We start from the raw sequence: 16,216 nt of genomic DNA on the forward strand, positions 1-16,216 counted from the left end.
TACAATCTTTGTCTCTGTAGCTTCCCACTCAGATCTCACCGAACTAAACGTAATCTTCAAAGTCTTGAAGTCCCAGTGCAGGTCCCTGGGTAAACAGTTGTCAAATCACAAGTCACTGGTAAAAAGCGAGAACAAGCTGAAGAATTTGAGAAAGGAAGCCAAAGGGAGGCTGCCAGTCTGCTTGCGAGGGAAATGTGCTGGTGAGGCTGAATTACCATTGAAGGAAATTCAAAATATACAATATGAGACTTTGAAGTGCGCTTTAAGACTGCGTTTGGAATGGGCCTTGGAAGCGCAGTCGGTAGAGCATCTGACTTTTAATCTGAAGATCGATGGGTTTAAGTCCCTGCCTGGGCTTCAACTCTGTCTCAAGGCGTTTTTGTTCCCAATGAACGACAGGAAAAAAGAATAAAGAATGCAGGGTGATTTTGGGAAAGTGGATGAACTGTGACAACGTCGTGTTTGCCAAATTGCAATTGGCGTCGACAACTTTCAAGAATTTCTGCTAGATTTTCAGTTAATGTATAAACTCTCTCCTGGTCTTGTCCTGCATTGTATCACAATAGTTTTGTGGTCATGTTTAATTACTTCAAATTCACAACATATTTCCTGTTTGTTTACTTTTCCCTGCAGAATGCGATAATCTAATAACTTTCAGAAATAACAGCAATTTTTGCAGTTTCAAAAGTCCAGTGCCAATGAAATTTGCACTCTCAAAGTCAGTATGAGAAATCAACAATACTGAGCGGTAATCAAAATAATGGAAATCTGCTCCAAACTTGCAGAGCTGGTGTGCAAGTAGGTGCTGTGGCTTAGATGGTTAAAGCGCCTGTCTAGTAAACAGGAGATCCTGAGTTCAAATCTCAGCAGTGCGTTTATACCTTTACGTCAAAACAAGTCACCTGTTGTGAAAAGCTCCCAATTTAATGGTGAATGCAGAGTTTATTGGCAACGTCTCCATGGCACTACCCTTGAAGATGCGCTCCCTACTCTTATGTCAAACCTTTCATAGCTCCATTTTTCACGCAACTTCCATTTTCTCATCTACTCCATCTCATCTACTCCATTGCATTTACTCCTCACTTCAGCTCTGATTAAGGATCACACGGATTTGAAATGTTAACTCTGTGTCTGGCTCCACATATATCCTCTGAATTTTTGAGCTTCAATCCTATCATGTTTAGCTTCTCATGCAGATTTGCAACATCCGCAGTATTTTCTTTGAATGCATGACAGGATTTACCTCCGGTAATCCTGATGGAACATTTTGAATGTTTTTTAGCGACATCTGTGAGCAACGATTGAATGATTAATTGATTTACTGTGACGAAGAGTGACCCGGACTCGAAATGTTAACTCGGTTCTCTCTTCACAGGTGGTGCCAGACCCGCTGAGATTTTCCATCATTTCCTGTTTTTCTTTCAGATTTTACATCCGCAGTAATTTGCTTTTAAATTGAACGATTTATGTTGCTGCACGTTTGCAAGAACGACTCGGGCGGTATAAAGGATGGGGTTATTTTCCATGATGATGTGGTGCTGACAGATCTATTTATATCCTGAAACTTTGCGATTTGCATAATTTGCTAGTTTACTAGATGAATTTATTTACGTTCACACACTGCCACAACAAACACCAGATGATACCTTTTATTCCCTCTCTCAAAATACAATCTTTGTCTCTGTAGATTCCCACTCAGATCTCACCGAACTAAACGTAATCTTCAAAGTCTTGAAGTCCCAGTGCAGGTCCCTGGGTAAACAGTTGTCAAATCACAAGTCACTGGTAAAAAGCGAGAACAAGCTGAAGAATTTGAGAAAGGAAGCCAAAGGGAGGCTGCCAGTCTGCTTGCGAGGGAAATGTGCTGGTGAGGCTGAATTACCATTGAAGGAAATTCAAAATATACAATATGAGACTTTGAAGTGAGCTATAAGACTGCGTTTGGAATGGGCCCTGGAAGCGCAGTCGGTCGAGCATCTGACTTTTAATCTGAAGATCGATGGGTTTAAGTCCCTGCCTGTGCTTCAACTTTGTCTCAAGGCGTCTTTGTTCCCAATGAACGACAGGAAAAAAGAATAAAGAATGCAGGGTGATTTTGGGAAAGTGGATGAACCGTGACAACGTCGTGTTTGCCAAATTGCAATTGCCGTCGACAACTTTCAAGAATTTCTGCTAGATTTTCAGTTAATGTAAAAACTCTCTCCTGGTCTTGTCCTGCATTATACCACTGTAGTTTTGTGGTCATGTTTAATTACTTCCAATTCACAAAATATTTCCTGTTTGTTTACTTCTCCCTGCAGAATGCTATAAACTAATAACTTTCAGAAATAACTGCAATTTTTGCAGTTTCAAAAGTCCAGTGCCGATGAAATTTGCACTCTCAAAGTCAGCATGAGAAATCAACAATACTGAGCGGTAATCAAAATAATTGAAATCTGCTCCAAACTTGCAGAGCTGGTGTGCAAGTAGGCGCTGTGGCTTAGATGGTTAAAGCGCCTGTCTAGTAAACAGGAGATCCTGAGTTCAAATCTCAGCAGTGCCTTTATACCTTTACGTCAAAACAAGTCACCTGTTGTGAAACGCTCCCAATTTCATGGTGAATGCAGAGTTTATTGGCAACATCTCCATGGCACTACCCTTGAAGATGCTCTCCCTACTCTTATGTCAAACCTTTCATAGCTCCATTTTTCACGCAACTTCCATTTTCTCATCTTCTCCATCTCATCTACTCCATTGCATTTACTCCTCACTTCAGCTCTGATTAAGGATCACACGGATTTGAAATGTTAACGCTGTGTCTGGCTCCACATATATCCTCTGAATTTTTGAGCTTCAATCCTATCATGTTGAGCTTCTGATGCAGATTCGCACCATCTGCAGTATTTTCTTTGAATGCATGACAGGATTTACCTCCGGTAATCCTGAAGGAACTTTTTGAATGTTTTTTAGCGACATCTGTGGGCAACGATTGAATGATTAATTGATTTACTGGGACGAAGAGTGACCCGGACTCGAAATGTTAACTCGGTTCTCTCTTCACAGGTGGTGCCAGACCCGCTGAGATTTTCCATCATTTCCTGTTTTTCTTTCAGATTTTACATCCGCAGTAATTTGCTTTTATATTGAACGATTTATGTTGCTGCACGTTTGCAAGAACGACTCGGGCGGTATAAAGGATGGGGTTATTTTCCATGATAATGTGGTGCTGACAGATCTATTTATATCCTGAAACTTTGCGATTTGCATAATTTGCTAGTTTACTAGATGAATTTTTTTACGTTCACACACTGCCACAACAAACACCAGATTATATCTTTTATTCCCTCTCTCAAAATACAATCTTTGTCTCTGTAGCTTCCCACTCAGATCTCACCGAACTAAACGTAATCTTCAAAGTCTTGAAGTCCCAGTGCAGGTCCCTGGGTAAACAGTTGTCACATCACAAGTCACTGGTAAAAAGCGAGTACAAGCTGAAGAATTTGAGAAAGGAAGCCAAAGGGAGGCTGCCGGTCTGCTTGCGAGGGAAATGTGCTGGTGAGGCTGAATTACCATTGAAGGAAATTCAAAATATACAATATGAGACATTGAAGTGAGCTATACGACTGTGTTTGCAATGGGCCCTGGAAGCGCAGTCGGTAGAGCATCTGACTTTTAATCTGAAGGTCGGTGGGTTTAAGTCCCTGCCTGGGCTTCAACTTTGTCTCAAGGCGTTTTTGTTCCCAATGAACGACAGGAAAAAAAAATAAAGAATGCAGGGTGATTTTGGGAAAGTGGATGAACCGTGACAACGTCGTGTTTGCCAAATTGCAATTGCCGTCGACAACTTTCAAGAATTTCTGCTAGATTTTCAGTTAATGTAAAAACTCTCTCCTGGTCTTGTCCTGCATTATACCACTGTAGTTTTGTGGTCATGTTTAATTACTTCCAATTCACAAAATATTTCCTGTTTGTTTACTTCTCCCTGCAGAATGCTATAAACTAATAACTTTCAGAAATAACTGCAATTTTTGCAGTTTCAAAAGTCCAGTGCCGATGAAATTTGCACTCTCAAAGTCAGCATGAGAAATCAACAATACTGAGCGGTAATCAAAATAATTGAAATCTGCTCCAAACTTGCAGAGCTGGTGTGCAAGTAGGCGCTGTGGCTTAGATGGTTAAAGCGCCTGTCTAGTAAATAGGAGATCCTGAGTTCAAATCTCAGCAGTGCCTTTATACCTTTACGTCAAAACAAGTCACCTGTTGTGAAACGCTCCCAATTTCATGGTGAATGCAGAGTTTATTGGCAACATCTCCATGGCACTACCCTTGAGAATGCTCTCCCTTCTCTGATGTCAAACCTTTCATAGCTCCATTTTTCACGCAACTTCCATTTTCTCATCTTCTCCATCTCATCTACTCCATTGCATTTACTCCTCACTTCAGCTCTGATTAAGGATCACACGGATTTGAAATGTTAACGCTGTGTCTGGCTCCACATATATCCTCTGAATGTTTGAGCTTCAATCCTATCATGTTGAGCTTCTCATGCAGATTCGCAACATCTGCAGTATTTTCTTTGAATGCATGACAGGATTTACCTCCGGTAATCCTGAAGGAACTTTTTGAATGTTTTTTAGCGACATCTGTGAGAAACGATTGAATGATTAATTGATTTACTGGGACGAAGAGTGACCCGGACTCAAAATGTTAACTCGGTTCTCTCTTCACAGGTGGTGCCAGACCCGCTGAGATTTTCCATCATTTCCTGTTTTTCTTTCAGATTTTACATCCGCAGTAATTTGCTTTTATATTGAACGATTTATGTTGCTGCACGTTTGCAAGAACGACTCGGGCGGTATAAAGGATGGGGTTATTTTCCATGATGATGTGGTGCTGACAGATCTATTTATATCATGAAACTTTGCGATTTGCATAATTTGCTAGTTTACTAGATGAATTTATTTACGTTCACACACTGCCACAACAAACACCAGATGATACCTTTTATTCCCTCTCTCAAAATACAATCTTTGTCTCTGTCGCTTCCCACTCAGATCTCACCGAACTAAACGTAATCTTCAAAGTCTTGAAGTCCCAGTGCAGGTCCCTGGGTAAACAGTTGTCACATCACAAGTCACTGGTAAAAAGCGAGTACAAGCTGAAGAATTTGAGAAAGGAAGCCAAAGGGAGGCTGCCGGTCTGCTTGCGAGGGAAATGTGCTGGTGAGGCTGAATTACCATTGAAGGAAATTCAAAATATACAATATGAGACTTTGAAGTGAGCTATAAGACTGCGTTTGGAATGGGCCCTGGAAGCGCAGTCGGTAGAGCATCTGACTTTTAATCTGAAGATCGATGGGTTTCAGTCCCTGCCTGGGCTTCAACTTTGTCTCAAGGTGTTGTTTGTTCCCAATGAACGACAGGAAAAAAGAATAAAGAATGCAGGGTGATTTTGGGAAAGTGGATGAACCGTGACAACGTCGTGTTTGCCAAATTGCAATTGCCGTCGACAACTTTCAAGAATTTCTGCTAGATTTTCAGTTAATGTAAAAACTCTCTCCTGGTCTTGTCCTGCATTATACCACTGTAGATTTGTGGTCATGTTTAATTACTTCCAATTCACAAAATATTTCCTGTTTGTTAACTTCTCCCTGCAGAATGCTATAATCTAATAACTTTCAGAAATAACAGCAATTTTTGCAGTTTCAAAAGTCCAGTGCCAATGAAATTTGCACTCTCAAAGTCAGCATGAGAAATCAACAATACTGAGCGGTAATCAAAATAATGGAAATCTGCTCCAAACTTGCAGAGCTGGTGTGCAAGTAGGCGCTGTGGCTTAGATGGTTAAAGCGCCTGTCTAGTAAACAGGAGATCCTGAGTTCAAATCTCAGCAGTGCCTTTATACCTTTATGTCAAAACAAGTCACCTGTTGTGAAAAGCTCCCAATTTAATGGTAAATGCAGAGTTTATTGGCAATATCTCCATGGCAATACCCTTGAAGATGCTCTCCCTACTCTTATGTCAAACCTTTCATAGCTCCATTTTTCACGCAACTTCCATTTTCTCATCTACTCCATCTCATCTACTCCATTGCATTTACTCCTCACTTCAGCTCTGATTAATGATCACACGGATTTGAAATGTTAACGCTGTGTCTGGCTCCACATATATCCTCTGAATTTTTGAGCTTCAATCCTATCATGTTTAGCTTCTCATGCAGATTCGCACCATCTGCAGTATTTTCTTTGAATGCATGACAGGATTTACCTCCGGTAATCCTGAAGGAACTTTTTGAATGTTTTTTAGCGACATCTGTGGGCAACGATTGAATGATTAATTGATTTACTGGGACGAAGAGTGACCCGGACTCGAAATGTAAACTCGGTTCTCTCTTCACAGGTGGTGCCAGACCCGCTGAGATTTTCCATCATTTCCTGTTTTTCTTTCAGATTTTACATCCGCAGTAATTTGCTTTTATATTGAACGATTTATGTTGCTGCACGTTTGCAAGAAGGACTCGGGCGGGATAAAGGATGGGGTTATTTTCCATGATGATGTGGTGCTGACAGATCTATTTATATCCTGAAACTTTGCGATTTGCATAATTTGCTAGTTTAAAAGATGAATTTATTTACGTTCACACACTGCCACAACAAACACCAGATGATACCTTTTATTCCCTCTCTCAAAATACAATCTTTGTCTCTGTAGCTTCCCACTCAGATCTCACCGAACTAAACGTAATCTTCAAAGTCTTGAAGTCCCAGTGCAGGTCCCTGGGTAAACAGTTGTCACATCACAAGTCACTGGTAAAAAGCGAGAACAAGCTGAAGAATTTGAGAACGGAAGCCAAAGGGAGGCTGCCAGTCTGCTTGCGAGGGAAATGTGCTGGTGAGGCTGAATTACCATTGAAGGAAATTCAAAATATACAATATGAGACTTTGAAGTGAGCTATAAGACTGCGTTTGGAATGGGCCCTAGAAGCGCAGTCGGTAGAGCATCTGACTTTTAATCTGAAGATCGATGGGTTTCAGTCCCTGCCTGGGCTTCAACTTTGTCTCAAGGTGTTTTTTGTTCCCAATGAACGACAGGAAAAAAGAATAAAGAATGCAGGGTGATTTTGGGAAAGTGGATGAACCGTGACAACGTCGTGTTTGCCAAATTGCAATTGCCGTCGACAACTTTCAAGAATTTCTGCTAGATTTTCAGTTAATGTAAAAACTCTCTCCTGGTCTTGTCGTGCATTATACCACTGTAGTTTTGTGGTCATGTTTAATTACTTCCAATTCACAAAATATTTCCTGTTTGTTAACTTCTCCCTGCAGAATGCTATAATCTAATAACTTTCAGAAATAACAGCAATTTTTGCAGTTTCAAAAGTCCAGTGCCAATGAAATTTGCACTCTCAAAGTCAGCATGAGAAATCAACAATACTGAGCGGTAATCAAAATAATGGAAATTTGCTCCAAACTTGCAGAGCGAGTCTGCAAGTAGGTGCTGTGGCTTAGATGGTAAAAGCGCCTGTCTAGTAAACAGGAGATCCTGAGTTCAAATCTCAGCAGTGCCTTTATACCTTTACGTCAAAAGAAGTAACCTGTTATGAAAAGCTCCCAATTTAATGGTGAATGCAGAGTTTATTGGCAAAATCTCCATGGCACTAACCTTGAAGATGCCCTCCCGACTCTTATGTCAAACCTTTCATAGCTCCATTTTTCACGCTACTTCCATTTTTTCATCTACTCCATCTCATCGACTCCATTGCATTTACTCCTCACTTCAGCTCTGATTAAGGATCACACGGATTTGAAATGTTAACGCTGTGTCTGGCTCCACATATATCCTCTGAATTTTTGAGCTTCAATCCTATCATGCTTAGCTTCTCATGCAGATTCGCACCATCAGCAGTATTTTCATTGAATGCATGACAGGATTTACGTCCGGTAATCCTGAAGGAACTTTTTGAATGTTTTTTCGCGACATCTGTGAGAAACGTTTGAATGATTAATTGATTTACTGGGACGAAGAGTGACCCGGACTCGAAATGTTACCTCGGTTCTCTCTTCACTGGTGGTGCCAGACCCGCTGACATTTTCCATCATTTCCTGTTTTTCTTTCAGATTTTACATCCGCAGTAATTTGCGTTTATAATGATCGATTTATGTTCCTGCACGTTTGCAAGAACGACTCGGGCGGGATAAAGGATGGGGTTATTTTCCATGATGATGTGGTGCTGACAGATCTATTTATATCCTGAAACTTTGCGATTTGCATAATTTGCTAGTTTACTAGATGAATTTATTTACGTTCACACACTGCCACAACAAACACCAGATGATACCTTTTATTCCCTCTCTCAAAATACAATCTTTGTCTCTGTAGCTTCCCACTCAGATCTCACCGAACTAAACGTAATCTTCAAAGTCTTGAAGTCCCAGTGCAGGTCCCTGGGTAAACAGTTGTCAAGTCACAAGTCACTGGTAAAAAGCGAGAACAAGCTGAAGAATTTGAGAAAGGAAGCCAAAGGGAGGCTGCCAGTCTGCTTGCGAGGGAAATGTGCTGGTGAGGCTGAATTACCATTGAAGGAAATTCAAAATATACAATATGAGACTTTGAAGTGAGCTATAAGACTGCATTTGGAATGGGCCCTGGAAGCGCAGTCGGTAGAGCATCTGACTTTTAATCTGAAGATCGATGGGTTTAAGTCCCTGCCTGGGCTTCAACTTTGTCTCTAGCTGTTTTTGTTCCCAATGAACGACAGGAAAAAAGAATAAAGAATGCAGGGTGATTTTGGGAAAGTGGATGAACTGTGACAACGTCGTGTTTGCCAAATTGCAATTGGCATCGACAACTTTCAAGAATTTTTGCTAGATTTTCAGTTAATGTAAAAACTCTCTCCTGGTCTTGTCCTGCATTATACCACTATAGTTTTGTGGTCATGTTTAATTACTTCCAATTCACAAAATATTTCCTGTTTGTTAACTTCTCCCTGCAGAATGCTATAATCTAATAACTTTCAGAAATAACAGCAATTTTTGCAGTTTCAAAAGTCCAGTGCCAATGAAATTTGCACTCTCAAAGTCAGCATGAGAAATCAACAATACTGAGCGGTAATCAAAATAATGGAAATCTGCTCCAAACTTGCAGAGCTGGTGTGCAAGTAGGTGCTGTGGCTTAGATGGTTAAAGCGCCTGTCTAGTAAACAGGCGATCCTTAGTTCAAATCTCAGCAGTACCTTTATACCTTTCTGTCGAAACAAGTAACCTGTTATGAAAGCTCCCAATTTAATGGTGAATGCAGAGTTAAATGGCAAAATCTCCATGGCACTAACCTTGAAAATGCCCACCCTACTCTAATGTCAAACCTTTCATAGCTCCATTTTCTCATCTCCTCCATCTCATCTACTCCATTGCATTTACTCCTCACTTCAGCTCTGATTAAGGATCACACGGATTTGAAATGTTAACTTTGTGTCTGGCTCCACATATATCCTCTGAATTTTTGAGCTTCAATCCTATCATGTTTAGCTTCTCATGCAGATTCGCAACATCCGCAGTATTTTCTTTGAATGTATGACAGGATTTACCTCCGGTAATCCTGAAGGAACATTTTGATTGTTTTTTAGCGACATCTGTGAGCAACGATTGAATGATTAATTGATTTACTGTGACGAAGAGTGACCCGGACTCGAAATGTTAACTCGGTTCTCTCTTCACAGGTGGTGCCAGACCCGCTGAGATTTTCCATCATTTCCTGTTTTTCTTTCAGATTTTACATCCGCAGTAATTTGCTTTTAAATTGAACGATTTATGTTGCTGCACGTTTGCAAGAACGACTCGGGCGGGATAAAGGATGGGGTTATTTTCCATGATGATGTGGTGCTGACAGATCTATTTATATCCTGAAACTTTGCGATTTGCATAATTTGCTAGATTACTAGATGAATTTATTTACGTTCACACACTGCCACAACAAACACCAGATGATACCTTTTATTCCCTCTCTCAAAATACAATCTTTGTCTCTGTAGCTTCCCACTCAGATCTCACCGAAGTAAACGTAATCTTCAAAGTCTTGAAGTCCCAGTGCAGGTCCCTGGGTAAACAGTTGTCACATCACAAGTCACTGGTAAAAAGCGAGAACAAGCTGAAGAATTTGAGAAAGGAAGCCAAAGGGAGGCTGCCGGTCTGCTTGCGAGGGAAATGTGCTGGTGTGGCTGAATTACCATTGAAAGAAATTCAAAATATACAATATGAGTCTTTGAAGTGAGCTATAAGACTGCGTTTGGAATGGGCCCTGGAAGCGCAGTCGGTAGAGCATCTGACTTTTAATCTGAAGATCGATGGGTTTTAGTCCCTGCCTGGGCTTCAACTTTGTCTCTAGCCGTTTTTGTTCCCAATGAACGACAGGAAAAAAGAATAAAGAATGCAGGGTGATTTTGGGAAAGTGGATGAACTGTGACAACGTCGTGTTTGCCAAATTGCAATTGGCATCGACAACTTTCAAGAATTTTTGCTAGATTTTCAGTTAATGTAAAAACTCTCTCCTGGTCTTGTCCTGCATTATACCACTATAGTTTTGTGGTCATGTTTAATTACTTCCAATTCACAAAATATTTCCTGTTTGTTAACTTCTCCCTGCAGAATGCTATAATCTAATAACTTTCAGAAATAACAGCAATTTTTGCAGTTTCAAAAGTCCAGTGCCAATGAAATTTGCACTCTCAAAGTCAGCATGAGAAATCAACAATACTGAGCGGTAATCAAAATAATGGAAATCTGCTCCAAACTTGCAGAGCTGGTGTGCAAGTAGGTGCTGTGGCTTAGATGGTTAAAGCGCCTGTCTAGTAAACAGGAGATCCTTAGTTCAAATCTCAGCAGTGCCTTTATACCTTTCTGTCGAAACAAGTAACCTGTTATGAAAGCTCCCAATTTAATGGTGAATGCAGAGTTAAATGGCAAAATCTCCATGGCAGTAGCCTTGAAAATGCCCACCCTACTCTAATGTCAAACCTTTCACAGCTCCATTTTTCATGCAACTTCCATTTTCTCATCTACTCCATCTCATCTACTCCATTGCATTTACTCCTCACTTCACCTCTGATTAAGGGTCACACGGATTTGAAATGATAACTCTGTGTCTGGCTCCACATATATCCTCTGATTTTTTGAATTTCAATCCTATCACGTTTCGCTTCTCATGCAGATTCGCAACATCCGCAGTATTTTCTTTGCATGTATGACAGGATTTACCTCCGGTAATCCTGAAGGAACATTTTGAATGTTTTTTAGCGACATCTGTGAGCAACGATTGAATGATTAATTGATTTACTGTGACGAAGAGTGACCCGGACTCGAAATGTTAACTCGGTTCTCTCTTCACAGGTGGTGCCAGACCCACTGAGATTTTCCATCATTTCCTGTTTTTCTTTCAGATTTTACATCCGCAGTAATTTGCTTTTAAATTGAACGATTTATGTTGCTGCACGTTTGCAAGAACGACTCGGGCGGGATAAAGGATGGGGTTATTTTCCATGATGATGTGGTGCTGACAGATCTATTTATATCCTGAAACTTTGCGATTTGCATAATTTGCTAGTTTACTAGATGAATTTATTTACGTTCACACACTGCCACAACAAACACCAGATGATACCTTTTATTCCCTCTCGCAAAATACAATCTTTGTCTCTGTAGCTTCCCACTCAGATCTCACCGAACTAAACGTAATCTTCAAAGTCTTGAAGTCCCAGTGCAGGTCCCTGGGTAAACAGTTGTCACATCACAAGTCACTGGTAAAAAGCGAGTACAAGCTGAAGAATTTGAGAAAGGAAGCCAAAGGGAGGCTGCCGGTCTGCTTGCGAGGGAAATGCGCTGGTGAGGCTGAATTACCATTGAAGGAAATTCAAAATATACAATATGAGACTTTGAAGTGAGCTATAAGACTGCGTTTGGAATGGGCCCTGGAAGCGCAGTCGGTAGAGCATCTGACTTTTAATCTGAAGATCGATGGGTTTAAGTCCCTGCCTGGGCTTCAACTTTGTCTCAAGGTGTGTTTGTTCCCAATGAACGACAGGAAAAAAAAATAAAAAATGCAGGGTGATTTTGGGAAAGTGGATGAACCGTGACAACATCGTGTTTGCCAAATTGCAATTGCCGCCGACAACTTTCAAGAATTTTTGCTAGATTTTCAGTTAATGTCAAAACTCTCTCCTGGTCTTGTCCTGCATTATACCACTATAGTTTTGTGGTCATGTTTAATTACTTCCAATTCACAAAATATTTCCTGTTTGTTTACTAGTCCCTGCAGAATGCTATAATCTAATAACTTTCAGAAATAACTCCAATTTTTGCAGTTTCAAAAGTCCAGTGCCAATGAAATTTGCACTCTCAAAGTCAGCATGAGAAATCAACAATACTGAGCGGTAATCAAAATAATGGAAATCTGCTCCAAACTTGCAGAGCTGGTGTGCAAGTAGGCGCTGTGGCTTAGATGGTTAAAGCGCCTGTCTAGTAAACAGGAGATCCTGAGTTCAAATCTCAGCCGTGCCTTTATATCTCTACGTCAAAACAAGTAACCTGTTATGAAAAGCTCCAAATTTAATGGTGAATGCAGAGTTTATTGGCAAAATCTCCATGGCACTAACCTTGAAAACGCCCACCCGACTTTTATGTCAAACCTTTCATAGCTCCATTTTTCACGCAACTTCCATTTTCTCATCTACTCCATCTCATCTACTCCATTGCATTTACTCCTCACTTCAGCTCTGATTAATGATCACACGGATTTGAAATGTTAACGCTGTGTCTGGCTCCACATATATCCTCTGAATTTTTGAGCTTCAATCCTATCATGTTTAGCTTCTCATGCAGATTCGCACCATCTGCAGTATTTTCTTTGAATGCATGACAGGATTTACCTCCGGTAATCCTGAAGGAACTTTTTGAATGTTTTTTAGCGACATCTGTGGGCAACGATTGAATGATTAATTGATTTACTGGGACGAAGAGTGACCCGGACTCGAAATGTAAACTCGGTTCTCTCTTCACAGGTGGTGCCAGACCCGCTGAGATTTTCCATCATTTCCTGTTTTTCTTTCAGATTTTACATCCGCAGTAATTTGCTTTTATATTGAACGATTTATGTTGCTGCACGTTTGCAAGAAGGACTCGGGCGGGATAAAGGATGGGGTTATTTTCCATGATGATGTGGTGCTGACAGATCTATTTATATCCTGAAACTTTGCGATTTGCATAATTTGCTAGTTTAAAAGATGAATTTATTTACGTTCACACACTGCCACAACAAACACCAGATGATACCTTTTATTCCCTCTCTCAAAATACAATCTTTGTCTCTGTAGCTTCCCACTCAGATCTCACCGAACTAAACGTAATCTTCAAAGTCTTGAAGTCCCAGTGCAGGTCCCTGGGTAAACAGTTGTCACATCACAAGTCACTGGTAAAAAGCGAGAACAAGCTGAAGAATTTGAGAACGGAAGCCAAAGGGAGGCTGCCAGTCTGCTTGCGAGGGAAATGTGCTGGTGAGGCTGAATTACCATTGAAGGAAATTCAAAATATACAATATGAGACTTTGAAGTGAGCTATAAGACTGCGTTTGGAATGGGCCCTAGAAGCGCAGTCGGTAGAGCATCTGACTTTTAATCTGAAGATCGATGGGTTTCAGTCCCTGCCTGGGCTTCAACTTTGTCTCAAGGTGTTTTTTGTTCCCAATGAACGACAGGAAAAAAGAATAAAGAATGCAGGGTGATTTTGGGAAAGTGGATGAACCGTGACAACGTCGTGTTTGCCAAATTGCAATTGCCGTCGACAACTTTCAAGAATTTCTGCTAGATTTTCAGTTAATGTAAAAACTCTCTCCTGGTCTTGTCGTGCATTATACCACTGTAGTTTTGTGGTCATGTTTAATTACTTCCAATTCACAAAATATTTCCTGTTTGTTAACTTCTCCCTGCAGAATGCTATAATCTAATAACTTTCAGAAATAACAGCAATTTTTGCAGTTTCAAAAGTCCAGTGCCAATGAAATTTGCACTCTCAAAGTCAGCATGAGAAATCAACAATACTGAGCGGTAATCAAAATAATGGAAATTTGCTCCAAACTTGCAGAGCGAGTCTGCAAGTAGGTGCTGTGGCTTAGATGGTAAAAGCGCCTGTCTAGTAAACAGGAGATCCTGAGTTCAAATCTCAGCAGTGCCTTTATACCTTTACGTCAAAAGAAGTAACCTGTTATGAAAAGCTCCCAATTTAATGGTGAATGCAGAGTTTATTGGCAAAATCTCCATGGCACTAACCTTGAAGATGCCCTCCCGACTCTTATGTCAAACCTTTCATAGCTCCATTTTTCACGCTACTTCCATTTTTTCATCTACTCCATCTCATCGACTCCATTGCATTTACTCCTCACTTCAGCTCTGATTAAGGATCACACGGATTTGAAATGTTAACGCTGTGTCTGGCTCCACATATATCCTCTGAATTTTTGAGCTTCAATCCTATCATGCTTAGCTTCTCATGCAGATTCGCACCATCAGCAGTATTTTCATTGAATGCATGACAGGATTTACGTCCGGTAATCCTGAAGGAACTTTTTGAATGTTTTTTCGCGACATCTGTGAGAAACGTTTGAATGATTAATTGATTTACTGGGACGAAGAGTGACCCGGACTCGAAATGTTACCTCGGTTCTCTCTTCACTGGTGGTGCCAGACCCGCTGACATTTTCCATCATTTCCTGTTTTTCTTTCAGATTTTACATCCGCAGTAATTTGCGTTTATAATGATCGATTTATGTTCCTGCACGTTTGCAAGAACGACTCGGGCGGGATAAAGGATGGGGTTATTTTCCATGATGATGTGGTGCTGACAGATCTATTTATATCCTGAAACTTTGCGATTTGCATAATTTGCTAGTTTACTAGATGAATTTATTTACGTTCACACACTGCCACAACAAACACCAGATGATACCTTTTATTCCCTCTCTCAAAATACAATCTTTGTCTCTGTAGCTTCCCACTCAGATCTCACCGAACTAAACGTAATCTTCAAAGTCTTGAAGTCCCAGTGCAGGTCCCTGGGTAAACAGTTGTCAAGTCACAAGTCACTGGTAAAAAGCGAGAACAAGCTGAAGAATTTGAGAAAGGAAGCCAAAGGGAGGCTGCCAGTCTGCTTGCGAGGGAAATGTGCTGGTGAGGCTGAATTACCATTGAAGGAAATTCAAAATATACAATATGAGACTTTGAAGTGAGCTATAAGACTGCATTTGGAATGGGCCCTGGAAGCGCAGTCGGTAGAGCATCTGACTTTTAATCTGAAGATCGATGGGTTTAAGTCCCTGCCTGGGCTTCAACTTTGTCTCTAGCTGTTTTTGTTCCCAATGAACGACAGGAAAAAAGAATAAAGAATGCAGGGTGATTTTGGGAAAGTGGATGAACTGTGACAACGTCGTGTTTGCCAAATTGCAATTGGCATCGACAACTTTCAAGAATTTTTGCTAGATTTTCAGTTAATGTAAAAACTCTCTCCTGGTCTTGTCCTGCATTATACCACTATAGTTTTGTGGTCATGTTTAATTACTTCCAATTCACAAAATATTTCCTGTTTGTTAACTTCTCCCTGCAGAATGCTATAATCTAATAACTTTCAGAAATAACAGCAATTTTTGCAGTTTCAAAAGTCCAGTGCCAATGAAATTTGCACTCTCAAAGTCAGCATGAGAAATCAACAATACTGAGCGGTAATCAAAATAATGGAAATCTGCTCCAAACTTGCAGAGCTGGTGTGCAAGTAGGTGCTGTGGCTTAGATGGTTAAAGCGCCTGTCTAGTAAACAGGCGATCCTTAGTTCAAATCTCAGCAGTACCTTTATACCTTTCTGTCGAAACAAGTAACCTGTTATGAAAGCTCCCAATTTAATGGTGAATGCAGAGTTAAATGGCAAAATCTCCATGGCACTAACCTTGAAAATGCCCACCCTACTCTAATGTCAAACCTTTCATAGCTCCATTTTCTCATCTCCTCCATCTCATCTACTCCATTGCATTTACTCCTCACTTCAGCTCTGATTAAGGATCACACGGATTTGAAATGTTAACTTTGTGTCTGGCTCCACATATATCCTCTGAATTTTTGAGCTTCAATCCTATCATGTTTAGCTTCTCATGCAGATTCGCAACATCCGCAGTATTTTCTTTGAATGTATGACAGGATTTACCTCCGG

At 40.5% G+C, this 16,216-nt stretch overlaps 10 non-coding genes across 10 annotated transcripts; all 10 read left to right on the top strand.

The window, feature by feature from the left end:
• Positions 1-801: 801 nt before the first annotated feature.
• Positions 802-875, top strand: trnat-agu (transfer RNA threonine (anticodon AGU)). Its single transcript has one exon. It is a non-coding gene; the product is annotated as a tRNA-Thr (tRNA).
• A 1,593-nt stretch (positions 876-2,468) lies between these two features.
• Positions 2,469-2,542, top strand: trnat-agu (transfer RNA threonine (anticodon AGU)). Its single transcript has one exon. It is a non-coding gene; the product is annotated as a tRNA-Thr (tRNA).
• Positions 2,543-4,135: 1,593 nt separating this feature from the next.
• trnat-agu (transfer RNA threonine (anticodon AGU)) lies at positions 4,136-4,209 on the top strand. Its single transcript has one exon. It is a non-coding gene; the product is annotated as a tRNA-Thr (tRNA).
• A 1,594-nt stretch (positions 4,210-5,803) lies between these two features.
• trnat-agu (transfer RNA threonine (anticodon AGU)) lies at positions 5,804-5,877 on the top strand. Its single transcript has one exon. It is a non-coding gene; the product is annotated as a tRNA-Thr (tRNA).
• Positions 5,878-7,471: 1,594 nt separating this feature from the next.
• Positions 7,472-7,545, top strand: trnat-agu (transfer RNA threonine (anticodon AGU)). The gene has a single exon. It is a non-coding gene; the product is annotated as a tRNA-Thr (tRNA).
• A 1,593-nt stretch (positions 7,546-9,138) lies between these two features.
• trnat-agu (transfer RNA threonine (anticodon AGU)) lies at positions 9,139-9,212 on the top strand. Its single transcript has one exon. It is a non-coding gene; the product is annotated as a tRNA-Thr (tRNA).
• Positions 9,213-10,786: 1,574 nt separating this feature from the next.
• trnat-agu (transfer RNA threonine (anticodon AGU)) lies at positions 10,787-10,860 on the top strand. The gene has a single exon. It is a non-coding gene; the product is annotated as a tRNA-Thr (tRNA).
• Positions 10,861-12,452: 1,592 nt separating this feature from the next.
• Positions 12,453-12,526, top strand: trnat-agu (transfer RNA threonine (anticodon AGU)). The gene has a single exon. It is a non-coding gene; the product is annotated as a tRNA-Thr (tRNA).
• Positions 12,527-14,120: 1,594 nt separating this feature from the next.
• On the top strand, positions 14,121-14,194 carry trnat-agu (transfer RNA threonine (anticodon AGU)). Its single transcript has one exon. It is a non-coding gene; the product is annotated as a tRNA-Thr (tRNA).
• A 1,593-nt stretch (positions 14,195-15,787) lies between these two features.
• On the top strand, positions 15,788-15,861 carry trnat-agu (transfer RNA threonine (anticodon AGU)). Its single transcript has one exon. It is a non-coding gene; the product is annotated as a tRNA-Thr (tRNA).
• The last annotated feature ends 355 nt before the right edge of the window (positions 15,862-16,216 follow it).

Source organism: Scyliorhinus torazame, chromosome 4 (genome assembly GCF_047496885.1).
Source record: "Scyliorhinus torazame isolate Kashiwa2021f chromosome 4, sScyTor2.1, whole genome shotgun sequence".
In the NCBI taxonomy this organism is placed as follows: domain Eukaryota; kingdom Metazoa; phylum Chordata; class Chondrichthyes; order Carcharhiniformes; family Scyliorhinidae; genus Scyliorhinus; species Scyliorhinus torazame.